Source organism: Coloeus monedula, assembly GCF_965178545.1.
Source record: "Coloeus monedula genome assembly, contig: HAP1_SCAFFOLD_63, whole genome shotgun sequence".
Lineage (NCBI taxonomy): Eukaryota > Metazoa > Chordata > Aves > Passeriformes > Corvidae > Coloeus > Coloeus monedula.
In genome coordinates this window covers 1,692,850-1,719,376 of record NW_028120825.1, presented here as the reverse complement: position 1 = coordinate 1,719,376, position 26,527 = coordinate 1,692,850, and the positions used below count along the sequence as shown (strand labels likewise).

The following is a 26,527-nucleotide window of genomic DNA, read 5'->3' as shown; positions in this document are numbered from 1 at the left end:
GACAGGCTCCTCTTCTCCTCTGCGCTGGGATGAACTGCCTAGGGAATGCTATTACTGACAGCCCGGTCCTAGCCCCGGCTACTGGAAATGGGCAGAGGTGAAGAGGCAAGTGCCAGAGTTGCTTGGGGATGATGGAATTGTGGTGTTTGGCTGTGCCCAGAGGGGCAGGTTGGGCATTTCTGTGTGTCTGAGGACCGGTTTGGGTGCTGGGGAGCCCGGGGAGCCGAGCTCTCAGTGCATTCCCAGCTCTCCCAGGGGTGGGAGCTGGTGCAGGGCTGGGTGACAGCCTCTGGTCGGGCTTGGGGCAGGCCCTGGCCCCGGCACAGACACGCTGGGGTGCTTTGGGGACGCTTGGGGAGCAATGGGAAGAAAATGAGGGATGGTGCTGGGCGGAGCGATCGGCCTGTGCTCGTGTCAGCGCAGCCGTGCAGGGCACTGGGATCTGGGTAAAACACCGGCTCTCCTGGTGTTCAGGGATGCAAGGTCTGAGGGACTGGATTTACTTGGGGTTTTCCGGGACAGCAGGAAGAAGAGGAAATGTGGTGCCAGAGGTGCGTCCCATCAGGTTGCAGTTCCCTCTTTCCCATTTCCATTTCCTCCTCAGTGCAGGTGTCCCCTGCAGCCCATGAGCACGGGGCCGGTGACAACTCCCTGTCTGTAGAGGGATTCCTTATGGAACAAGGGCAGATGACACTTGTGTGAGGCTTACGACTGTTAGAATTAGACCAGGATGGGTTTAAGGAAAACTAGAATCGTGTGTTAATCTTACTGGTCAATGAACAAATGGAATCCACACTTCTGTAAGAAAAAATAGAGTGTATGGAGCATATAGAAGAAGCTGTTTTTGCCTGCTGCTGCTGCTTGGCTTTATCATGTAACCCCATTCGAACTCTGCCTTCAAGACAGCTGTGAGACCGTGAAATAAAGAACTTAGCAGAACAGCAGCATCCTCTGCTCTTTCACCCTGGTCCAAGAAGGAGGGGTACCCTGTCAAAGGCTCAACACTTGCCTTTCTGACTTTGTTTCTAAATTTCTACCTTTCTAATTTTGTTTGTTTCTAATTTTTTTGTTTGTTTGTTTCTAACTTTGTTTGTTTTCAACTTTCTCCCTTTAGAAATTTGTTTGTTTCTTGTATTTTACCTCTTTGTTTGTTTCTAAATTTCTGCCGTTGTAACTTTGTTTCTAACTTTCTACTTTTAAAATTTCATTTGTTTTTAACTTTTTACCATTCCTCCCAGCGAGGGCTGTGTGCAGAATACTAAAACCTGTTAAGTTCTTCACTTTTACGTCTATAGGCAAATGCTACTGATGTAGATGTAAATTCATTTTGAAATGAGCCAGCCCTCTCTGTCTACTCTGTTGCATACAGCAATATAAGAAGCTGGGAATAGAGATCCGCAGGTTTTGAGAATAAGGAGCCGGCGTTTTTCTGTAGGAAGGAAAGCAGCAAGCGCCTGGCCGCAGGAGCCGAGACGCTCGGGCTGCAGGAGCTGCAGAGCGCCCGGAGCCGGCTTTTCCCTGTGCTCTGTGCCTGCCCCCGGGCTGAGCTGGGCGGCGCTGCTGCCGCCCGGTGCCGGCTGAGCCGAGAGGGCGGCGGCCTCGGTGGCTGCCGAGCGTGGCAAGGAGCGGGAGCGAGCGGGGCCGGGTCTGTCAGCGGAGGGGAGGGGCGAAGGGCGGTTCGCAGCGCCAAGGGACACGGCCGTGCACGAGCGGGGCCACAGCTATGGAAAGGAACGGGCGCCGTGCGGGGCGGTGACCGCGGGGAATGACAGCGCGGGGGGCGGCCCGGCGGGGCCGGTCTTGCCGGGCAGCAGAGGCGCGGTCGCAGCGCGACCCGGGCGGGAGGCACCGGGCGGGCACGGTCGGAATCGAGCCGCCCGCGTGTCGCTCTCAAGGAGGCGGCTCGGAAAGGAAGGCGCAGTTCCGCGCTCTCGGGACGGCGTTAAGTGACGTTTTTATTAGAATATGACAGTATTTATTTTATTTTATTATTTTATTATCTGCCAGGACCTTGCAGAGGGTGGTTTACACTTCGGCCACACTCAAGATGGCGGACGCAGTAGGCCCCCTGCGAGAGGTGTCCCTGCCGATGCCTGCCGCCGGTCGCGGAGCCGTCGCCCGCCTCCGGCGCGGCTGACCCCGCCAGCCGTGTCCTCGCACCGGGAAGCACGGCGGAAAATCGCGCGGAAAGCGCGGGGCCGGCGTCGGAGTCCGGGCCGGATTCAGGCAGCCGACTAGACAGAAGCCCTTGTGAGGGGCGGCGGGGGCCCTAAGTGTACCACACTAAAGATGGCGGCTCGACCGGAAGTGGCTTCTGGCAGCACCCAAGATGGCGGCGAAGGGCGGAAGTGTCATCACGGCCACACTAAAGATGGCGGTCGTGTGCGCTGTTTTCTGACCTTCTCAATATGGCGGCAGGGAAGGCCCCCCCCCCCAAGCTGCGTCTATTCGGCTGCCTGAACGCGACGCCGACGCCGACGCCAGCCCAGCGCTTGCACGCAATTTTCTGAGGCGTTTCCCGCTACGCGGACACCGACTGTGGGGTCAGCGGCGCCTGGGGCAGGCGGGAGCATTCAGGCAGTCGAATAGACGGAGCGGGGGGGGGGGGGGGGGGTCCTTCCGGCCGCCATCTTGAGAAGGTCGAATAGCCACATCGGTGCGGTACCGGTGACTTCCGCCCTTCTTCGCCAGGAGCGGCGATGGCGGGGAGCCCGGGGAGCAGCGCTGCCGGGCCGGGGGCACTGGGGCGGGTGCTCCGGGCTCGGAGGTGAGCGGGGAACGGGGACAGCCCCGAGCGGACGGTGGGGGCCGCGGGGGATCGGTATTCCGGCCCAGGGATGAGTGTTCCGGCACAGGGGTGGCTGTCCCGGCACAGGGATGCGTTCATGGACTGTCTAATAATATTATTTAACGATCGTGCAAGGAGATCTGTATAAAAAAATCCTCCGTGGTCATCCTTCTCCCAGCCCCGCTGTGTTTTCAGGATCTTGGGGGAAGAGTTTGGGTCTGAACAAGGCTCTCGGGCACAGGGTGGGATTCTTGGGGTGCAGGGCCAGGATTTGGACTCGATGCTCCCTGTGGGTCCCTTGCAGCCCAGGAAATGCTGCGATCCTGTGCCTCTGAGGGTGAAATAAAGGGGAGCGGTGGCGTTTGTGCCCGCTGTGTTCACGGCCCCGCCGGCTCAGGGCGGGTTAAAGGCGCAGCTGCCCCGAGACAGCGGGACCGGCCGGGGCTGCTCGCTCCCGGTGCTGCCGCCCCGTGGGGAGAGCCCGGCACTGCAGCCCGCGCAGGCGCTGGACCACGGGATGGGCGTGGAACAGCAGCGCAGGGGATGCTGAGGCAGCCCAGGGAATGCTGCGGTCCCAGGGAAGGCTGAGGCGTCCCCTGCCCGGGGCACTCGGCAGCAAAGCCCTGATGTTGAGCAGAAAAAGGAAAGTTCTGGGTTAGTGGGAGGAGGTTTCTGGAATGGAGCTGGGACAGGTGCTGATCCACGCATGGAATCACGGGCTGGTTTGGCTTGGAAGGGACCACCAGGATCATTTACACTCTGTTTGTTGTCTGATTGCACAGCGAAGAACATCCAGAACTGCCGCCTCACCCTCACGGACAGCAGGAATGTCTTCCATAGCTCTTGTTTTGGAATGGGAATGGCTGTTGGGAGCTCTGGCAGGACCAGGTAAGAAGAGAAATGGGATCATTGTGGCTGCTGCTGGAGGTGGTTTTCTGCTTTCCGGCTGTTCTTCTCATTGATCCTTTCACAGCAGTGTTCTAGGGCACATTTGAGGGTAATTCCAGGAATCTGAAACCAGATAAAAACTGGTGGGGAAAAAACGTGAACGTGATCCATTTCTGGTAATTCCAAGCTTCTCCCACAACACCATTCCAGGGGAAAGCTGATAAAAGGGTAAAGACGCAGAGGAACAAGTGCTGTAAAGCCCCCTGGCGCTCTGAGAGAGCAAACCTTCCAGTAGTCCCAGCAGATCTCTTGGAGAAAGTGTGGGATCGCAAGGTTTTCCAGGAAAGCAAAACAAGGGTGGAGATGAGGGAATGGGCTTCCAGTTCTTCCTTGAGCTGAAAGCCTGGGGGAATTGAGAGGGGCCACAAGAACTGTTTGTGTAGGCAAATGGGAGTTTGGGGGCTGAATCTGAGTTTCCCTCTGGGGCATTTTTGAGGGAAAAGCTGAGGTGCTGTTTAAGGGAGAGAATGCAGATTTTTGGGGTGGAAAAGGTTGAATCAATATTGTAGAGGAAGTAAAACGCTGGGGGTAAAAGTGGATGCAATGTGGAGGGGACAGATTGAATATTTTGGAGGCAAAATGGGGAACTGAGTAGTGGAGAGATGGGGAACATTTTGGAGGCAACACTTGACAAACTCTCTGGGGTGGAGAACGACCACATTGAGGGAAAAATGAGGTGATGAGCAGTGGGCACGTAGGGAAGGTCATGGGGGTAAATCTTGAGAAAAGCCCCGTGGTATTCAAGAAATCCTTGGAAGCAGGAGTGAGGAATTCAGTGGTGGAAAAATAGGGGAATTTTGCGGGGGTAAAACTTTAAAAGATCTAAGAGTTGAGAGTGAGTGTTTTTAGGTAGAAAGGATGTCTTGTTGAAGTTGGGCGTCTGGATTGTGGCATTTATGGATCCAGAAAGTAGAAGATAAAGGAGACTCCCAAAGCCTCGGTAGCTGTGTTAAGAAATCCGTCCCAGGGAAGAAAGGTACCTAAACCTCCTAGAAGTAGGGACTAATTAGCATGGGAAGGGGAAAACCCACCCCCAGTGGGAGAGGGAACACCGGGTAAGGGAAGAGAAGGATGCCCTTAAGAAGAAGTAGGGAAGGTGAATTTCTCGGCTTGCTGAAATGTATCCAAAAGTTTGGAATCTGGGTCTGTGTGGAGGCCGGGATTTTCTCGGCCATATGCAGAGCCCAGCACTAGGAATAAAGGAATTCCAGGCTTTCCAACGCCAAAAATGCAGTACCAGAGAGTTCTGTTATCCCGAGGACTTGGGGGATACTTGGCAAAAATTTCCGGGGGCCCAGGCTGGACCGAGCTTTTAACGCTCCCCGGATTCACGGGATCGGGGATTCCAGCGTGCCCTGCACGGGTTTTTTCAGGGAAGTCCCAAATCCTTCGTGTGAGCATGAAGCAGAATCCCCTGGGAGCTGTGAAGGCAACAGGATATTTCTTGGGAATTTTGAAGGGTTGGGTGAGTCCTCAGTGTTAGGTTGGAATGAACGCAAATTGTCCGGGAGTTGCTGGTTTGGGGATGGCCGGGTCTGGGTTTGGATTTGTGGGCACCGAGTGTTCCTTGTGTCAGCTTTAGGTCTTCTGGATTGGTGGGAATTGTCAGAGAAAAGAGAAGGCAATTGAAATGCGGAGCTCCATTCCCGGAGAAATGGTCAGGATGGGAGCGGGAAGGCTGTGGAGCTGCTGGGAGCTCGTGGAGAACGAAAGGATCTGAGGCCTGGAGGCAAAAGCTGTGGAACAAAGCCTGAAAAGGGTGTGGGGTGGGGCGGGAGGGGGAGGAGGGCACCGTGGTGGGGGGAAAGAGGGAAAGGATCCCTGCTCCGGGAATCCAGCAGGGACCAGGAGAGGATCATTTTCCATCCACTGCTCTCAGTGGAATCCTAATAAGGACGGTGGAAGGGAAGTGATTCGTTTGTTCTTAGGTTTGGAATGAAAGGTGCTCTTGCAGAGGGGACTATTGACCTGTTAAAATTCTGTTGGATACAGGAAAAGAGGGAGGAAGCAAGCAGCTGGGGAATGAAGGGGTGGATTTTTTGGTGGATACAGGGAAAGACACGGGAAGGGGCTCTCAAGTAAAATACACCTCACGGGCAGCACCAGGAGAAGCCTCAAGTGCCCTTTTTTTCCAAGCTCTGACATTCCAGAGGAGTAAGCAGTGGTCAGCCCATCACTTTCTGTATTCCTTGGATGCCCAGTGCTTTGTTGGGAAGAGATAATATTTGGAAATGAACAAATCCGGGGATGTAATTTCCTGATAGTAAAGCCCCAGAGAGCCTGGTTTTGATATCCTTCCAGCACCCAAACGCAGCAGAGGGAATCCTGGCGGAGCTGGAAAACACTGTCGCTCCGTCGGTGGAATTCCTGGGAACTGGAAAGCAGCAGAAACAGCAAGAACAGAGTTGGAAGCAGGCTCCAGCCGGGTAAGGCAGACACCAAATCCTTTGGAATTTGAAGTGGGCAGGGGTGGGAAGAATGAATTCTTACGTTTGTAGCCCAGGGATTCCTGAGCAGGATCCCGGCAGGGAAGACTGCAGGGATCAGGCTGGGGCCTGATCGCAGCTGGGGGCAGCGAGCCTTGGAATTGGCTGAAGGGAAGAAAGAGGGATCCTTTGAGCACAAGGATCAGGTGTCAAATGCGGAGATGGCATCAGACAATTCCTCGGGAGGGTTTAGTTCCTGGGCCAAATCGATCTCCTGCCTTGTGAAGGAGCTCAGAGAGCTGGGAAGAGCCCAAGCAACGCAGGGAATGCACCGGCAGATAAAAGTGCCGGGGAACGGTGGGGAAAAGCATCCGAACAGGGGGCCTCATTTTGTACAGGGACGGTGCAAAAAATTGTCCGGAAGAATAGGAATGGAATGGGATTTTACGTATTCCTCGGAGGCCACAATCCAGTGGGAAGGCTGAGAGAAAGAAACAAGGCCTAAAAAGGCAGATGAGCCAAATCTGCCCAAAGCCTCCAATGGCCACATTCCCTGGCATTGCTGAGGACTTCAACCAAGCTCCAAGCAAAAGGTGAGCCCCTGATTTTGGTGCCAAGGGAAACTCCAAGTTAAGAATGATCCAAATATGAAGCGCTTCTCACAAAACTCAGCTTTGCAAACCTTTATTTGGGCTAAAAAAGAAAAGATGGGAATGCCCTTGGCAGAAAAGCAGCTGTGAGGCACAGCAGGCTTCAAATGCCTGTCAGCAGGAGCTCCAGGAGAAACGGCTGCTGGCTCCGGGCATCCTGGGCTTTCCAGGCAGGTTTTGTAGCGGATTGCAAGGCAGTTTTCCTGCCTCTGGGGGGTGGCACCTGCATCCCGCTGGAAAGGGAAAATGTGGAGAGAGGGGCAAGCGGGAAGACGGTTGCTGATGTGTGTCCTTGGATTGCAGTTCCTCCCGGTGAGTCTGTGCTGCTGGAAGTTTGAAGGAGATCAGTCCTGGAGTACGTGTGGGTTCACCTGTGGGGTTTGGGAGCGACGCCGGACATGAAATTCCAGGGATGTTCCCCTTGCTGGAGTGAGAAGCAGTGGAAGCACTTTGCTGTCTGCTTCTTCATCGCCTTCGCCTCGGTCCCCTGGGGCTCCAGGTAATCCCCTCTCACCTTTGCTTTTCCAAGGGTCTCTAAATGAGGGCTTGAGCTTTGGTGCAGCTCCCTTTACAGGGAAGATCTGTTCCAGGAAAGGTCTCCTGGTCTGGCCCGATGGCGTTGCAGGAAGAGCAGGAAACCCCACAGCTCCTGTGGCTCCCTCATCTGATTTGCCTGCAGGCAGCCAGGATCATTCCCAAGTGTCATCCCCTGGCTCCGTGACTCGGTGAGGTTGTGTTCCGCCAAAGGCCAGGGGCCGCTTTGTTTTGCGGCTCACGAAAGTCCAGCTCGGTGGTGCTGGGTTTGGTTTTTGTGTGCAATGAAGGCACTAAAAAATTCCCCTCCTTCCCTGGCACAGCCCTGGAGTGGGAGCAGATTCCCCTTATCCCGTAGTTATCCTGCTCCTGCCGTGGATCCCTGCGGTGCCGTGGCAGGTGAGGAGACTGAAAGCTTTCATTAGGAATTGGGGATTATGAGCACTGACGTTTACTGTGCTAGAAAGTCTTAAGGGACAAATTTGTGCCAATTAATGTCACGCCTTTAACTACGAGGATCAATTCGTGTTATGCTTGTACCAGAGTCTGGTGACAGAGGGGGTTTCCAAAGGAAGTCTTGGTCCATGGAGGCCTGTGCCCAAAGAAAATGCCAAGAGAACTGAGGTATGAAAAACAAAGGTCCTTTATTTATCTAAGAGCAGCAACAAAAACGAACTACAGAACATATTTACATTGTAAGAACCTTTGTAACAACGACGATCTATAGAACGTATTTACAAGAACATAGCTATCGATACTATATTAAACGTATTTACAGAAGACAATAAGAAACGCTAAAACGTATATACAGCAGGGTGCCGTCTCTGGCCTGGATCTCCATCAGTCCTGGAAGGAAAAGCAAGTGACAGAGTCATTGCAGTCAGGCACAGAGGGCTGTTCCATGTGCCCCCAGCCTGGGACACACTGGCAGAGCGGGACTCTGCTGCCAGCGCTGAGCCTGGCTGGGGCTGGGGGTCAGGCCCCAGGCACTGGCATGGGGCTTGTGTGAGCCAAAGCAAGGGCAGGACAGGCTGGGGATGCTGCTTGTGCTGCCAGAATCCAGCCCACGGGGCACCGTGTCCCTCAGCGGGGCACCCAGCCCAGCCCAGCCTGGCAGCAGGGCACCCACTCTGCCTGTGGGGAGCACATACCTGTCCTACTGCTGGAGTCCGTCCTCATCCCAGGACCATGTCCTCCTCCTCGTCTTTTCCGTCCACATCCATGTCCTCACTGTATTCTTCCATTTCTACCTCCATCTCTTCCTCCGTCTCGTCCTTCACGTCCACCTCCATCTCTTCCTCTCCGGTCTCTCCTCCCTCCACTTCCATCTCCTCCTCTGTATCAATCTTTAGATCCACCTCCATCTCTTTCTCTTCGTCTCTGGAAACCTGCAGATGTAGCAAAACCTCGGAGTGGGATCCCTGTCCCACAGCATCCCCACAGAGGCACTTAGGTGGTGTCCATTTCCATGGAATGGCACCTTACCTTCCTCAGGACAAATGTGAGCATCTGGCAGGGATGAACGGCAAAATCCAGGCACAAGAGACCTTTGGGAACACTCGGGAGTATCGGAGCAGGGGCCAAGCAGGGTGACGGGTGTGTAGGCACAAGGGCGAATGGTTGTGTTGTCCTCTGTGCTGGATGCTGGGAGCTCCAGTGTGAATGCAGACCGTGACGTCACAACTCACAGGAGTCCAGGGTCACCGTGGAGTGGACAACGGGCATCACAGAATGATGGAATCCCTGAGTGGTCTGGCTTGGAAGGGACGCTAAAGATCGTCTTGTTCCAACTTGAGCAATCTTCTACCAGAGCACCTTGCTCAGAGTCCTGTTCCCACCTGGCCTTGGGTGTTGGCAGGGATGGGGCATCCACATCCTCTGTGCACAGCCTGGGCCAGTGCCTCAGCACTCTCAGTGTGAAAAAGCAGCTTCCTTAGAGCCAACCTAAATCAACCTCCTGCACTTCAAAGCCATCCCCGCTTCTCCTCTTGCCACTGGCCCTATTGAACACTGTCCCCATCTTTCCTAGGGGACCCTTCGAGTCCTGCATGGCCACAGCAAAGCCTCTCCAGGGCCTTCTGTTCTCCAGGCTGAACATTCTCAACCCCACATGGACAGCAGGGACTTAGATCAGCAGAAATCAAAGCTGCAAGGTAGCAAATAGCACCAGGAGCTGAGAGAGGGAAGCTTTAGACCCAGGCTTGTCTCGAAATAGCCAAAATTAGGAAGAGTGGAGGGGCAGATGGTGGGACACTGGCTCTGTTCTAACTGATGAATATTTTCTTTTTTTCTTCTTCTTTTCTCTCATGCTGACCCAGGTTTTGCTGTTTGAAAGGAAGCTTGGCACAGCATCCATTGTCTTCTCCATTGGTGAAACACCGAGCAGAATCTGAGCAGGCTGATGGCGCAGAGCAAAACCTGCAAATATCTTGATAATCCTGAGCCTGGGGGATGCAGCTAAACCCAGTCCAAAGTAATTTCTGGAAAGTCGAACCCGGTTTACATTTTCTTGACTTTGGCTGTGCCAGCTTCACCAGACATTTATAAAAAAGCAAACAAAAAACTCCAACCAAAAAAGACAAAAACCCAAACAAACAAACCCACACAAACCAATCAAACAAACAGATAAAAAAACCCAAATAAAACCAAAAGGAATGAGGAGTTCGTCTTAGTTGTGAGGATATCACAGCAGGCGAATGGCTGCTTCCCACAGGATCACCATAAAAAGCCACATGGAACAGCTGCTCCAGAATATACACAACAGGGGCAATAGAAAAAGTGCTACATGGCGGCTTTGGGGGTAGCTCCACATGAAGGTGAAGGATGAGCACTCGGTGCTACAGATCCAGCATTCCCCACCCTCCAGGCCGCTCTTTGCTCCTGATGAAAGAGCCTTGCAGGACTGTGGCCCTTCTCAATGCAATGTCAATCATTGCCACAGCTCTCAGCTGAGCCACTGGCATTTCCAGAGCGAGATTCAGGCACAATCCTACTGCCTCGGAGCATCTGTGGAAGATCCTGAACTTCTTCACCCCCAGAAACACAAAGCAGCTCAGGCTTTCCCTGAATTGGGTCTTCAGAGGAGGTTTCCAGTATCTCTGAGATTTGTTCACCCCTCAGCACGTGTGACTTTATGTACAGTGATGCATTTGGGTTCCTTCCTCACCCCTGTGTGCCAGTGAGAAACCACCCACGTGGGTGAAGGATAATGTGCACAGGAAAATTTATTCCTGGATTGTCATTTTGCTTCACTGTCACTTAGTTTAACATGGTCCTTCTCTAAGAAGGACTTAGAAGAATTGTGTAGGAATTTTGGCTCTGAGAGGAGCAGAAAGCACATTTTCTAAAGCAAATTCCCAGCTGATGCAGCTTCCCTGGCAAAAGAGTGATTCCCATTCATCTTCCTGGGAAGAATGTGAAGACCCATTCAGAGATCACAGGTTCAGCTGGCCTTTGGCTTTGTGTACCTCATTTCACATGTCCAGTTTCATTAAAAGAGGCTCAAGTTTGCCTTGCAACACGGAAGTGCTGTAGCTATTCCCAGGAGAAAACCAAGAAATGCCTGTCCCATGGTGTGGTCACCAGGTTGGTACCTGGGGTAGAAATCCCACCACAGTTGTGGCTCTGTGAGCAGAGAGCCAGTGCTTTTTGGGGCTGTAACAGCTGAGAGTGTGGCAGAGCAGTTTTTATGTTCTTTTTAGAGTCCTGAAAACATTGTTCCCAAAACAATCTTTCTCTCCTGTCTTCTGTCATAAATTGTGGAACAGAGAAAATGGAAAGGAGCAGAGGGTTTTTTAAATTGGCTTTTTTGTTTTGTTTTGTTTTTTAGTCTTAAAATCGCATCAGCGTGATGCATGGTACTTTAGAAATTGGATTAGTGCCACCTATTTCGTCCCACCAGAGAGGTGGGATTTAAGACTTCCAACAATAGAAACACCAGATGTGCAAGAGCTCAGTTTTCCACCCCTCACACCCCGGTATCTTGCTGTGCTATTTTAAGCAGCCTCAGCCAGGTATCTTAAAATACGGCTCCAAACAACAACAGAATGAAAATGTTCCACCAAATGGGGAAAAATAAGAAAAGTGGGCGGCAGCTGATGTTCATTTTGCAAAGTCAGATGCAAACAATGTTTGCTGGATTCCTGTCCTAGAAAAATGTAGACATTTAATAGAAATCTACCTCTGAGGCTGGTAAGTTTGGTATGATTTTAGATCTGGGAGGAACAAAACAGGTTCTAGAGAAGCTGTGATTGTCGCAGCCTTGGAAGTGTTCAAGGCCAGCTTGGATGGGGCTTGGAGCAAAGTGGTCTAGTGGAATGTGTCCTGAGTGTGGTGAGAGTTGGAACAAGATGAGCTTTAAGGTCCCTTCCAACCCAACCCATCCTGTGAGTCCATGAAAAGAAACTTTTGGTTTTCCTGAGGTGTTGCCTTGGCAAGGGGAGGTCACAAATACCTCCGGTAGTTTGAAATGCCCTGAGCAGAGCCCAGCTGTGCTTTATCACAGGTGCTGAGGGATTTTCACTTGTATTTTATGGGGGGTTTTCACAGGGCAGTGCAAGAGCAGCTGAATGTGTTTGACAGGCAAAGAGGGCCAGTGTGGCAGCAGCTTCATTCAACAGAGCTTTTCCTTCTGTGATCCTGTATCACCCGAGGCACTCTGGGGCTCTTGAAGCCGGCAGCTGGGCAAGTTAATCATGATAAGAAGTGATAAATTAGCCTGCTCCACTCTCCTTAGCATGGGGGGTGATGAGCATTAGGTAGTTTGGGGAGCATTGCCAAGATGGGAGCTTGTTTTTTGCCAAGGAGAAGGGAGAAAATATTGCTTAGAGTAAATAAAGCAGCTCTGCTTCCCCAGCAAGAGGAAAAGAAGTGATTGAAGATGCGAGTGCTGCATGGAATCATTTGCATGAGGATATATCTTGTCTGCTGTGCAGGAGAGTTCCCAATAAACCATGCTTTGCCTGACCTTTATTTTCGGATTTGTACCGCATAGTACAAGAGACAAGATTAAAAATCCCAAAGTGCTTTGTGGGCAGGGAATGAAAAGTGGGGAGGCACTTTTTTGTTTTCTTCAGCCTGCCTCTTTCTTTTGTTCCCTTCAGAGATCTCACTTCATTTCTGCTGTTTTTTGGAGCACATGTGCTTAGCTCTTCCCAGATCCCCTGGCCTTGTTTTAGCTCTGGGTGTCATGGACACTCTAAATTGTGAGGTTTTTTCCCTCCATCTACCTCTGCTTCTTCAAGTGGTTTACCTTCCTTTACCTGTTGGAGTGATGGATTTTTCTCACCTTTTATTACTTAGTGCTTTTTCTGTATTTCCTTCATTCTCTGAAACCAACTTTTCACTTGCCCTGTGGCTGCTAGATGCCAGATATGGGAGCATTAATTCTTTCTCTGCTGCTTGTCTGAGCTTTCACAAGGAGCCGAGAGCTCTCTGGGGTTCAACTTGACTCGCTTCATCACCTTCCTTGCTGCTGCCTATGTCCTTGGACACTTAAGGGAAATGCCTCATACTAATTTATGTCTAGATTAATTTTCAAATACAGCCTCTCTATCTACCCTAACATACACAGCAATATAAGAAGCTGGGAATAGAGATCCGCAGGTTTTGAGAATAAGGAGCCGGCGTTTTTCTGTAGGAAGGAAAGCAGCAAGCGCCTGGCCGCAGGAGCCGAGACGCTCGGGCTGCAGGAGCTGCAGAGCGCCCGGAGCCGGCTTTTCCCTGTGCTCTGTGCCTGCCCCCGGGCTGAGCTGGGCGGCGCTGCTGCCGCCCGGTGCCGGCTGAGCCGAGAGGGCGGCGGCCTCGGTGGCTGCCGAGCGTGGCAAGGAGCGGGAGCGAGCGGGGCCGGGTCTGTCAGCGGAGGGGAGGGGCGAAGGGCGGTTCGCAGCGCCAAGGGACACGGCCGTGCATGAGCGGGGCCACAGCTATGGAAAGGAACGGGCGCCGTGCGGGGCGGTGACCGCGGGGAATGACAGCGCGGGGGGCGGCCCGGCGGGGCCGGTTTTGCCGGGCAGCAGAGGCGCGGTCGCAGCGCGACCCGGGCGGGAGGCACCGGGCGGGCACGGTCGGAATCGAGCCGCCCGCGTGTCGCTCTCAAGGAGGCGGCTCGGAAAGGAAGGCGCAGTTCCGCGCTCTCGGGACGGCGTTAAGTGACGTTTTTATTAGAATATGACAGTCTTTATTTTATTTTATTATTTTATTATCTGCCAGGACCTTGCAGAAGGTGGTTTACACTTCCGCCACACTCAAGATGGCGAACGCAGTAGGCCCCCTGCGAGAGGTGTCCCTGCCGATGCCTGCCGCCGGTCGCGGAGCCGTCGGCCGCCTCCGGCGCGGCTGACCCCGCCAGCCGTGTCCTCGCACCGGGAAGCACGGCGGAAAATCGCGCGGAAAGCGCGGGGCCGGCGTCGGAGTCCGGGCCGGATTCAGGCAGCCGACTAGACAGAAGCCCTTGTGAGGGGCGGCGGGGGCCCTAAGTGTACCACACTAAAGATGGCGGCTCGACCGGAAGTGGCTTCTGCCAGCACCCAAGATGGCGGCGAAGGGCGGAAGTGTCGTCACTGCCACACTAAAGATGGCGGTCGTGTGCACTGTTTTCTGACCTTCTCAATATGGCGGCAGGGAAGGCCCCCCCCAAGCTGCGTCTACTCGGCTGCCTGAACGCGACGCCGACGCCAGCCCAGCGCTTGCACGCAATTTTCTGAGGCGTTTCCCGCTACGCGGACACCGACTGTGGGGTCAGCGGCGCCTGGGGCAGGCGGGAGCATTCAGGCAGCCGGATAGACGGAGCGGGGGGGGGGGGGGGTCCTTCCGGCCGCCATCTTGAGAAGGTCGAATAGCCACATCGGTGCGGTACCGGTGACTTCCGCCCTTCTTCGCCAGGAGCGGCGATGGCGGGGAGCCCGGGGAGCAGCGCTGCCGGGCCGGGGGCACCGGGGCGGGTGCTCCGGGCTCGGAGGTGAGCGGGGAACGGGGACAGCCCCGAGCGGACGGTGGGGGCCGCGGGGGATCGGTATTCCGGCCCAGGGATGAGTGTTCCGGCACAGGGGTGGCTGTCCCGGCACAGGGATGCGTTCATGGACTGTCTAATAATATTATTTAACGATCGTGCAAGGAGATCTGTATAAAAAAATCCTCCGTGGTCATCCTTCTCCCAGCCCCGCTGTGTTTTCAGGATCTTGGGGGAAGAGTTTGGGTCTGAGCAAGGCTCTCGGGCACAGGGTGGGATTCTTGGGGTGCAGGGCCAGGATTTGGACTCGATGCTCCCTGTGGGTCCCTTGCAGCCCAGGAAATGCTGCGATCCTGTGCCTCTGAGGGTGAAATAAAGGGGAGCGGTGGCGTTTGTGCCCGCTGTGTTCACGGCCCCGCCGGCTCAGGGCGGGTTAAAGGCGCAGCTGCCCCGAGACAGCGGGACCGGCCGGGGCTGCTCGCTCCCGGTGCTGCCGCCCCGTGGGGAGAGCCCGGCACTGCAGCCCGCGCAGGCGCTGGACCACGGGATGGGCGTGGAACAGCAGCGCAGGGGATGCTGAGGCAGCGCAGGGAATGCTGCGGTCCCAGGGAAGGCTGAGGCGTCCCCTGCCCGGGGCACTCGGCAGCAAAGCCCTGATGTTGAGCAGAAAAAGGAAAGTTCTGGGTTAGTGGGAGGAGGTTTCTGGAATGGAGCTGGGACAGGTGCTGATCCACGCATGGAATCACGGGCTGGTTTGGCTTGGAAGGGACCACCAGGATCATTTACACTCTGTTTGTTGTCTGATTGCACAGCGAAGAACATCCAGAACTGCCGCCTCACCCTCACGGACAGCAGGAATGTCTTCCATAGCTCTTGTTTTGGAATGGGAATGGCTGTTGGGAGCTCTGGCAGGACCAGGTAAGAAGAGAAATGGGATCATTGTGGCTGCTGCTGGAGGTGGTTTTCTGCTTTCCAGCTGTTCTTCTCATTGATCCTTTCACAGCAGTGTTCTAGGGCACATTTGAGGGTAATTCCAGGAATCTGAAACCAGATAAAAACTGGTGGGGAAAAAATGTGAACGCGATCCATTTCTGGTAGTTCCAAGCTTCTCCCACAACACCGTTCCAGGGGAAAGCTGATGAAAGGGTAAAGATGCAGAGGAACAAGTGCTGTAAAGCCCCCTGGCGCTCTGAGAGAGCAAACCTTCCAGTACTCCCAGCAGATCTCTTGGAGAAAGTGTGGGATCGCAAGGTTTTCCAGGAAAGCAAAACAAGGGTGGAGATGAGGGAATGGGCTTCCAGTTCTTCCTTGAGCTGAAAGCCTGGGGGAATTGAGAGGGGCCACAAGAACTGTTTGTGTAGGAAAATGGGAGTTTGGGGGCTGAATCTGAGTTTCCCTCTGGGGCATTTTTGAGGGAAAAGCTGAGGTGCTGTTTAAGGGAGAGAATGCACATTTTTGGGGTGGAAAAGGTTGAATCAATATTGTAGAGGAAGTAAAACGCTGGGGGTAAAAGTGGATGCAATCTGGAGGGGACAGAAGGAATATTTTGGAGGCAAAATGGGGAACTGAGTAGTGGAGAGATGGGGAACATTTTGGAGGCAACACTTGACAAAGTCTCTGGGGTGGAGAACGACCACATGGAGGGAAAAATGAGGTGATGAGCAGTGGGCACGTAGGGAAGGTCGTGGGGGTAAATCTTGAGAAAAGCCCTGTGGTATTCAAGAAATGCTTGGAAGCAGGACTGAGGAATTCAGTGGTGGAAAAATAGGGGAATTTTGCGGGGGTAAAACTTTAAAAGATCTAAGAGTTGAGAGTGAGTGTTTTTAGGTAGAAAGGATGTCTTGTTGAAGTTGGGCGTCTGGATTGTGGCATTTATGGATCCAGAAAGTAGAAGATAAAGGAGACTCCCAAAGCCTCGGTAGCTGTGTTAAGAAATCCGTCCCAGGGAAGAAAGGTACCTAAACCTCCTAGAAGTAGGGACTAATTAGCATGGGAAGGGGAAAACCCACCCCCAGTGGGAGAGAGCACGCCGGGTAAGGGAAGAGAAGGATGCCCTTAAGAAGAAGTAGGGAAGGTGAATTTCTCGGCTTGCTGAAATGTATCCAAAAGTTTGGAACCTGGGTCTGTGTGGAGGCCGGGATTTTCTCGGCCATATGCAGAGCCCAGCACTAGGAATAGAGTAATTCCAGGCTTTACAACGCCAAAAATGCAGTACCAGAGAGTTCTGTTATCCCGAGGACTTGGGGGATATTTGGCAAAAATTTCCGGGGGCCCAGGCTGGACCGAGCTTTTAACGCTCCCCGGATTCACGGGATCGGGGATTCCAGCGTGCCCTGCACGGGTTTTTTCAGGGAAGTCCCAAATCCTTCGTGTGAGCACGAAGCAGAATCCCCTGGGAGCTGTGAAGGCAACAGGATATTTCTTGGGAATTTTGAAGGGTTGGGTGAGTCCTCAGTGTTAGGTTGGAATGAACGCAAATTGTCCGGGAGTTGCTGGTTTGGGGATGGCCGGGTCTGGGTTTGGATTTGTGGGCACCGAGTGTTCCTTGTGTCAGCTTTAGGTCTTCTGGATTGGTGGGAGTAGTCAGAGAAAAGAGAAGGCAATTGAAATGCGGAGCTCCATTCCCGGAGAAATGGTCGGGATGGGAGCGGGAAGGCTGTGGAGCTGCTGGGAGCTCGTGGAGAACGAAAGGATCTGAGGCCTGGAGGCAAAAGCTGTGGAACAAAGCCTGAAAAGGGTGTGGGGTGGGGCGGGAGGGGGAGGAGGGCACCGTGGTGGGGGGAAAGAGGGAAAGGATCCCTGCTCCGGGAATCCAGCAGGGACCAGGAGAGGATCATTTTCCATCCACTGCTCTCAGTGGAATCCTAATAAGGATGGTGGAAGGGAAGTGATTCGTTTGTTCTTAGGTTTGGAATGAAAGGTGCTCTTGCAGAGGGGACTATTGACCTGTTAAAATTCCGTTGGATACAGGAAAAGAGGGAGGAAGCAAGCAGCTGGGGAATGAAGGGGTGGATTTTTTGGTGGATACAGGGAAAGACACGGGAAGGGGCTCTCAAGTAAAATACACCTCATGGGCAGCACCAGGAGAAGCCTCAAGTGCCCTTTTTTTCCAAGCTCTGACATTCCAGAGGAGTAAGCAGTGGTCAGCCCATCACTTTCTGTATTCATTGGATGCCCAGTGCTTTGTTGGGAAGAGATAATATTTGGAAATGAACGAATCCGGGGATGTAATTTCCTGATAGTAAAGCCCCAGAGAGCCTGGTTTTGATATCCTTCCAGCACCCAAACGCAGCAGAGGGAATCCTGGCGGAGCTGGAAAACGCTGTCGCTCCGTCGGTGGAATTCCTGGGAACTGGAAAGCAGCAGAAGCAGCAAGAACAGAGTTGGAAGCAGGCTCCAGCCGGGTAAGGCAGACACCAAATCCTTTGGAACTGGGCAGGGGTGGGAAGAACGAATTCTTACATTTGTAGCCCAGGGATTCCTGAGCAGGATCCCGGCAGGGAAGACTGCAGGGATCAGGCTGGGGCCTGATCGCAGCTGGGGGCAGCGAGCCTTGGAATTGGCTGAAGGGAAGAAAGAGGGATCCTTTGAGCACAAGGATCAGGTGTCAAATGCGGAGATGGCATCAGACAATTCCTCGGGAGGGTTTAGTTCCTGGGCCAAATCGATCTCCTGCCTTGTGAAGGAGCTCAGAGAGCTGGGAAGAGCCCAAGCAACGCAGGGAATGCACCGGCAGATAAAAGTGCCGGGGAACGGTGGGGAAAAGCATCCGAACAGGGGGCCTCGTTTTGTACAGGGACGGTACAAAAAATTGTCCGAAAGAATAGGAATGGAATGGGATTTTACGTATTCCTCGGAGGCCACAATCCAGTGGGAAGGCTGAGAGAAAGAAACAAGGCCTAAAAAGGCAGATGAGCCAAATCTGCCCAAAGCCTCCAATGGCCACATTCCCTGGCATTGCTGAGGACTTCAGCCAAGCTCCAAGCAAAAGGTGAGCCCCTGATTTTGGTGCCAAGGGAAACTCCAAGTTAAGAATGATCCAAATATGAAGCGCTTCTCACAAAACTCAGCTTTGCAAACCTTTCTTTGGGCTAAAAAAGAAAAGATGGGAATGCCCTTGGCAGAAAAGCAGCTGTGAGGCACAGCAGGCTTCAAATGCCTGTCAGCAGGAGCTCCAGGAGAAACGGCTGCTGGCTCCGGGCATCCTGGGCTTTCCAGGCAGGTTTTGTAGCGGATTGCAAGGCAGTTTTCCTGCCTCTGGGGGGTGGCACCTGCATCCCGCTGGAAAGGGAAAATGTGGAGAGAGGGGCAAGCGGGAAGACGGTTGCTGATGTGTGTCCTTGGATTGCAGTTCCTCCCGGTGAGTCTGTGCTGCTGGAAGTTTAAAGGAGATCAGTCCTGGAGTACGTGTGGGTTCACCTGTGGGGTTTGGGAGCGACGCCGGACATGAAATTCCAGGGATGTTCCCTTTGCTGGAGTGAGAAGCAGTGGAAGCACTTTGCTGTCTGCTTCTTCATCGCCTTCGCCTCGGTCCCCTGGGGCTCCAGGTAATCCCCTCTCACCTTTGCTTTTCCAAGGGTCTCTAAATGAGGGCTTGAGCTTTGGTGTAGCTCCCTTTACAGGGAAGATCTGTTCCAGGAAAGGTCTCCTGGTCTGGACCGATGGCGTTGCAGGAAGAGCAGGAAACCCCGCAGCTCCTGTGGCTCCCTCATCCGATTTGCCTGCAGGCAGCAGCAAGGATCATTCCCAAGTGTCATCCCCTGGCTCCGTGACTCGGTGAGGTTGTGTTCCCCCAAAGGCCAGGGGCCGCTTTGTTTTGCGGCTCACGAAAGTCCAGCTCGGTGGTGCTGGGTTTGGTTTTTGTGTGTAATGAAGGCACTAAAAAATTCCCCTCCTTCACTGGCACAGCCCTGGAGTGGGAGCAGATTCCCCTTATCCCGCAGTTATCCCGCTCCTGCCCTGGATCCCTGCGGTGCCGTGTGTTCTCCAAGCTCACAGCACTGCTGGCTCTAAACAAGAAAAACAATCCCTGTTCCTTCTCTTCTCCGTCCTTGATGTTCCCAGGCCCTGCATCTCCCTGGCTATTCCCTGTGGGAGTCTTCATCTCCATCCCACCTTATCCCGATCAGATAAGGGTCTGAGACGTGTTTAGCAGCAAATGCATTCCTGTGAAGAAAGCCAAGAGCAAAGAGCATCCAGATGCAGAGAAGTCTTTAGAAAAGCGTTCCAGACGTGCAAATGAGGGATGTGTCTTCCTGCATCTCCTGTTGTTTTTCTCTGTCGCGTTTTGGAAGGGTTTCTCTCAGTGATTTCATGCAGTCCAGGTGCGTCCCTTCTTTTGTCCAAATCCAGTGCCAGAGGATCGAACAACTGACGAGTGGGGCCTGGGATGAAAACGGTTCTCCTAAAATGAGGGAAACAATGCTAGAAGAGAAATGAGCATCCTTTTAATGCCTGGAATAAAAATGCTGGGAAAGGGCACTTTTTATTTGCTATGGTGTCATTCTCCTTTTTTTTTCCATAGCTAAAACTCCACGGTGAGCAATCAGAGCAGAAATAGGAAATGCAGGAGTCTTGGATTCCACAGTGGGATTAACTTCCCTTTTCTGCTCTCTTTCAGGACAGGAAAAACCACTGAACTCGCCCCATCTTTGGGACCAAGAGCTTTGGTGCTGGAGTAGGCAAAGCCAGCTAGGGCCCCCCTTGTCCTGCCCATGGTGTGGGTCAGGGACAGGCTCCTCTTCTCCTCTGTGCTGGGATGAACTGCCTAGGGAATGCTGTTTCTGACAGCCCGGTCCTAGCCCCGGCTACTGGAAATGGGCGGAGGTGAAGAGGCAAGTGCCAGAGTTGCTTGGGGATGATGGAATTGTGGTGTTTGGCTGTGCCCAGAGGGGCAGGTTGGGCATTTCTGTGTGTCTGAGGACCGGTTTGGGTGCTGGGGAGCCCGGGGAGCCGAGCTCTCAGTGCATTCCCAGCTCACCCGGGGGTGGGAGCTGGTGCAGGGCTGGGTGACAGCCTCTGGTCGGGCTCGGGGCAGGCCCTGGCCCCGGCACAGACACGCTGGGGTGGTTTGGGGACGCTTGGGGAGCCGTGGGAGGAAAATGAGGGATGGTGCTGGGCAGAGCGATCGGCCTGTGCTCGTGTCAGCGCAGCCGTGCAGGGCACTGGGATCTGGGTAAAGCACCGGCTCTCCTGGTGTTCAGGGATGCAGGGTCTGAGGGACCGGATTTACTTGGGGTTTTCCAGGACAGCAGGAAGAAGAGGAAATGTGGTGCCAGAGGTGCGTCCCATCAGGTTGCAGTTCCCTCTTTCCCATTTCCATTTCCTCCTCAGTGCGGGTGTCCCCTGCAGCCCATGAGCACGGGGCCGGTGACAACTCCCTGTCTGTAGAGGGATTCCTTATGGAACAAGGGCAGATGACACTTGTGTGAGGCTTACGACTGTTAGAATTAGACCGGGATGGGTTTAAGGAAAACTAGAATCGTGTGTTAATCTTACTGGTCAATGAACAAATGGAATCCACACTTCTATAAGAAAAAATAGAGTGTATGGAGCATATAGAAGAAGCTGTTTTTGCCTGCTGCTGCTGCTTGGCTTTATCATGTAACCCCATTCGAACTCTGCCTTCAAGACAGCTGTGAGACCGTGAAATAAAGAACTTAGCAGAACAGCAGCCTCCTCTGCTCTTTCACCCTGGTCCGAGAAGGAGGGGTACCCTGTCAAAGGCTCAACACTTGCCTTTCTGACTTTGTTTCTAAATTTCTACCTTTCTAATTTTGTTTGTTTCTAATTTTTTTGTTTGTTTGTTTCTAACTTTGTTTGTTTTCAACTTTCTCCCTTTAGAAATTTGTTTGTTTCTTGTATTTTACCTCTTTGTTTGTTTCTAAATTTCTGCCGTTGTAACTTTGTTTCTAACTTTCTACTTTTAAAATTTCATTTGTTTTTAACTTTTTACCATTCCTCCCAGCGAGGGCTGTGTGCAGAATACTAAAACCTGTTAAGTTCTTCACTTTTACGTCTATAGGCAAATGCTACTGATTTAGATGTAAATTCATTTTGAAATGAGCCAGCCCTCTCTGTCTACTCTGTCGCATACAGCAATATAAGAAGCTGGGAATAGAGATCCGCAGGTTTTGAGAATAAGGAGCCGGCGTTTTTCTGTAGGAAGGAAAGCAGCAAGCGCCTGGCCCCAGGAGCCGAGACGCTCGGGCTGCAGGAGCTGCAGAGCGCCCGGAGCCGGCTTTTCCCTGTGCTCTGTGCCTGCCCCCGGGCTGAGCTGGGCGGCGCTGCTGCCGCCCGGTGCCGGCTGAGCCGAGAGGGCGGCGGCCTCGGTGGCTGCCGAGCGTGGCAAGGAGCGGGAGCGAGCGGGGCCGGGTCTGTCAGCGGAGGGGAGGGGCGAAGGGCGGTTCGCAGCGCCAAGGGACACGGCCGTGCATGAGCGGGGCCACAGCTATGGAAAGGAGCGGGCGCCGTGCGGGGCGGCGACCGCGGGGAATGACAGCGCGGGGGGCGGCCCGGCGGGGCCGGTTTTGCCGGGCAGCAGAGGCGCGGTCGCAGCGCGACCCGGGCGGGAGGCACCGGGCGGGCACGGTCGGAATCGAGCCGCCCACGTGTCGCTCTCAAGGAGGCGGCTCGGAAAGGAAGGCGCAGTTCCGCGCTCTCGGGACGGCGTTAAGTGACGTTTTTATTAGAATATGACAGTCTTTATTTTATTTTATTATTTTATTATCTGCCAGGACCTTGCAGAGGGTGGTTTACACTTCGGCCACACTCAAGATGGCGGACGCAGTAGGCCCCCTGCGAGAGGTGTCCCTGCCGATGCCTGCCGCCGGTCGCGGAGCCGTCGGCCGCCTCCGGCGCGGCTGACCCCGCCAGCCGTGTCCTCGCACCGGGAAGCGCGGCGGAAAATCGCGCGGAAAGCGCGGGGCCGGCGTCGGAGTCCGGGCCGGATTCAGGCAGCCGACTAGACAGAAGCCCTTGTGAGGGGCGGCGGGGGCCCTAAGTGTACCACACTAAAGATGGCGGCTCGACCGGAAGTGGCTTCTGCCAGCACCCAAGATGGCGGCAAAGGGGCGGAAGTGTCGTCACTGCCACACTAAAGATGGCGGCCGTGTGCACTGTTTTCTGACCTTCTCAATATGGCGGCAGGGAAGGCCCCCCCCCCCCCCCCCCCCCAAGCTGCGTCTACTCGGCTGCCTGAACGCGACGCCGACGCCAGCCCAGCGCTTGCACGCAATTTTCTGAGGCGTTTCCCGCTACGCGGACAGCGACTGTGGGGTCAGCGGCGCCTGGGGCAGGCGGGAGCATTCAGGCAGTCGAATAGACGGAGCGGGGGGGCGGGGGGGGGGTCCTTCCGGCCGCCATCTTGAGAAGGTCGAATAGCCACATCGGTGCGGTACCGGTGACTTCCGCCCTTCTTCGCCAGGAGCGCCAATGGCGGGGAGCCCGGGGAGCAGCGCTGCCGGGCCGGGGGCACCGGGGCGGGTGCTCCGGGCTCGGAGGTGAGCGGGGAACGGGGACAGCCCCGAGCGGACGGTGGGGGCCGCGGGGGATCGGTATTCCGGCCCAGGGATGAGTGTTCCGGCCCAGGGGTGGCTGTCCCGGCACAGGGATGCGTTCATGGACTGTCTAATAATGTTATTTAACGATCGTGCAAGGAGATCTGTATAAAAAAATCCTCCGTGGTCATCCTTCTCCCAGCCCCGCTGTGTTTTCAGGATCCTGGGGGAAGCGTTTGGGTCTGAACAAGGCTCTCGGGCACAGGGTGGGATTCTTGGGGTGCAGGGCCAGGATTTGGACTCGATGCTCCCTGTGGGTCCCTTGCAGCCCAGGAAATGCTGCGATCCTGTGCCTCTGAGGGTGAAATAAAGGGGAGCGGTGGGGTTTGTGCCCGCTGTGTTCACGGCCCCGCCGGCTCAGGGCGGGTTAAAGGCGCAGCTGCCCCGAGACAGCGGGACCGGCCGGGGCTGCTCGCTCCCGGTGCTGCCGCCCCGTGGGGAGAGCCCGGCACTGCAGCCCGGAACGGCGCTGGACCACGGGATGGGCGTGGAACAGCAGCGCAGGGGATGCTGAGGCAGCCCAGGGAATGCTGCGGTCCCAGGGAAGGCTGAGGCGTCCCAGGGAAGGCTGAGGCGTCCCAGGGAAGGCTGAGGCAGCCCAGGGAATGCTGAGGCTTCCCCTGCCCGGGGCACTCGGCAGCAAATCCCTGATGTTGAGCAGAAAAAGGAAAGTTCTGGGTTAGTGGGAGGAGGTTTCTGGAATGGAGCTGGGACAGGTGCTGATCCACGCATGGAATCACGGGCTGGTTTGGCTTGGAAGGGACCACCAGGATCATTTACACTCTGTTTGTTGTCTGATTGCACAGCGAAGAACATCCAGAACTGCCGCCTCACCCTCACGGACAGCAGGAATGTCTTCCATAGCTCTTGTTTCAGAATGGGAATGGCTGTTGGGAGCTCTGGCAGGACCAGGTAAGAAGAGAAATGGGATCATTGTGGCTGCTGCTGGAGGTGGTTTTCTGCTTTCCGGCTGTTCTTCTCATTGATCCTTTCACAGCAGTGTTCTAGGGCACATTTGAGGGTAATTCCAGGAATCTGAAACCAGATAAAAACTGGTGGGGCAAAAATGTGAACCTGATCCATTTCTGGTAATTCCAAGCTTCTCCCACAACTCCGTTCCGGGGGAAAGCTGATAAAAGGGTAAAGATGCAGAGGAACAAGTGCTGTAAAGCCCCCTGGCGCTCTGAGAGAGCAAACCTTCCAGTACTCCCAGCAGATCTCTTGGAGAAAGTGTGGGATCACAAGGTTTTCCAGGAAAGCAAAACAGGGGCGGAGATGAGGGAATAGGCTTCCAGTTCTTCCTTGAGCTGAAAGCCTGGGGGAATTGAGAGGGGCCACAAGAACTGTTTGTGTAGGCAAATGGGAGTTTGGGGGCTGAATCTGAGTTTCTCTCTGGGGCGTTTTTGAGGGAAAAGCTGAGGTGCTGTTTAAGGGAGAGAATGCACATTTTTGGGGTGGAAAAGGTTTGATCAATATTGTAGAGGAAGTAAAATGTTGGGGGTAAAAGTGGATGCAATCTGGAGGGGACAGAAGGAATATTTTGGAGGCAAAATGGGGCACTCAGTAGTGGACAGATGGGGAACATTTTGGAGGCAACACTTGACAAACTCTCTGGGGTGGAGAACGACCACATGGAGGGAAAAATGAGGTGATGAGCAGCGGGCACGTAGGGAAGGTTGAGGGGGTAAATCTTGAGAAAAGCCCCAAGAAATCCTTGGAAGCAGGAGTGAGGAATTCAGTGGTGGAAAAATAGGGGAATTTTGCGGGGGTAAAACTTCAAAAGATCTAAGAGTTGAGAGTGAGTGTTCTTAGGTAAAAAGGATGTCTTGTTGAAGTTGGGCGTCTGGACTGTGGCATTTCTGGATCACAGGGTGTTTTTCCAGAAAGTAGGAGATAAAGAAGACTCCCAAAGCCTCGGTAGCTGTGTTAAGAAATCCCTGCCAGGGAAGAAAGGTACCTAAACCTCCTAGAAGTAGGGACTAATTGGCATGGGAAGGGGAAAACCCACCCCCAGTGGGAGAGAGCGCACCGGGTAAGGGAAGAGAAGGATGCCCTTAAGAAGAAGCAGGGAGGGTGAATTTCTCGGTTTGCTAAAATGTATCAAAAAGTTTGGAATCTGGGTCTGTGTGGAGGCCGGGATTTTCTCGGCCATATGCAGAGCCCAGCACTAGGAATAAAGTTTTGATATCCTTCCAGCATCCAAACGCAACAGAGGGAATCCTGGAGGAGGTGGAAAACGCTGTCGCTCCGTCGGTGGAATTCCTGGGAAACGGAAAGCAGCAGAAGCAGCAAGAACAGAGTTGGAAGCAGGCTCCAGCCGGGTAAGGCAGACACCAAATCCTTTGGAATTTGAAGTGGGCAGGGGTGGGAAGAATGAATTCTTACATTTGTAGCCCAGGGATTCCTGAGCAGGATCCCGGCAGGGAAGACTGCAGGGATCAGGCTGGGGCCTGATCGCAGCTGGGGGCAGCGAGCCTTGGAATTGGCTGAAGGGAAGAAAGAGGGATCCTTTGAGCACAAGGATCAGGTGTCAAATGTGGAGATGGCATCAGACAATTCCTCGGGAGGGTTTAGTTCCTGGGCCAAATCGATCTCCTGCCTTGTGAAGGAGCTCAGAGAGCTGGGAAGAGCCCAAGCAACGCAGGGAATGCACCGGCAGATAAAAGTGCCGGGGAACGGTGGGGAAAAGCATCGAACAGGGGGCCTCGTTTTGTACAGGGACGGTACAAAAAATTGTCCAAAAGAGCAGGAATGGAATGGGATTTTACGTATTCCTCGGAGGCCACAATCGAGTGGGAAGGCTGAGAGAAAGAAACAAAGCCTAAAAAGGCAGATGAGCCAAATCTGCCCAAAGCCTCCAATGGCCACATTCCCTGGCATTGCTGAGGACTTCAGCCAAGCTCCAGGCAAAAGGTGAGCCCCTATGGAATCCTTTCTGGGAGACCATATCCAGCTGGGACCCTTCCTGGAGAAGGCCATGGGATATGGGTTATCCCAGGTCCAGAGAATATGTCATTTCCTCAGGAAAAACACTTGGATCACTGCATCACTTTCTTGTTTTAGGCTCACCAGTCACCCGGGCTATCCCAGCGGGGAGAGCGGGAGCATGTCCAGCCATGGAGAATTTCTGGGAGAGCCCGGGAGAAGAAAGAAGGCTCCAGCTTCACAGATCTGTGTCATAACCCATCCTGTCGGCCGCTCCTGTTTGATCCTGGTGCATTTGTCCTCTTGGATTCAACCTGAGCAGCGCTAATTGCTGGCAATGAAGCAGCCTTTGGTACTTCTTTTCCACAAAACCTCTCCATCCTGCCCTTCAATCCTGTTGCAAACACGGGAAAAACCCAAAATTCCGTTTTTCCCCCCCTCTCCCCTTCACTTTGCCTCCTCTTTTCTTGCAGGCTTTGGGCTATCCAGGCTTGCATGTGGATTAGGCAGAGCACCCCGGAAGCTCAGCTCCAGGTGGGATTGCAGCAGTGTTGGAAGCACCAGGGATTCTCCCAAGGTTTGGTGTGAGGAGCTGCATCTTGGGAGGGGCTGGGATTTTGTGCACTTCTGGGTTTTTTTTTTTTTTCCTGTTTGCCTTTTGGGCCGCCTCAGAGAAAAAGCTGAAAACCGAAGAAGCTGAGGGGGGGTTCCCAAATTCCTTTCCAGCCCTTCCGAGGAGGCACAAAGCC

General features: G+C 54.0%; 1 pseudogene across 1 annotated transcript in view; it reads left to right on the top strand.

The window, feature by feature from the left end:
* Positions 1-26,284, top strand: part of LOC309585529 (epidermal growth factor receptor kinase substrate 8-like protein 2) — a 74,036-nt pseudogene extending 47,752 nt beyond the window's left edge. Inside the window, exon 6 of the transcript in view lies at positions 26,252-26,284. The product of the transcript in view is annotated as an epidermal growth factor receptor kinase substrate 8-like protein 2 (transcript). The remainder of the gene's footprint in view (positions 1-26,251) is intronic.
* The last annotated feature ends 243 nt before the right edge of the window (positions 26,285-26,527 follow it).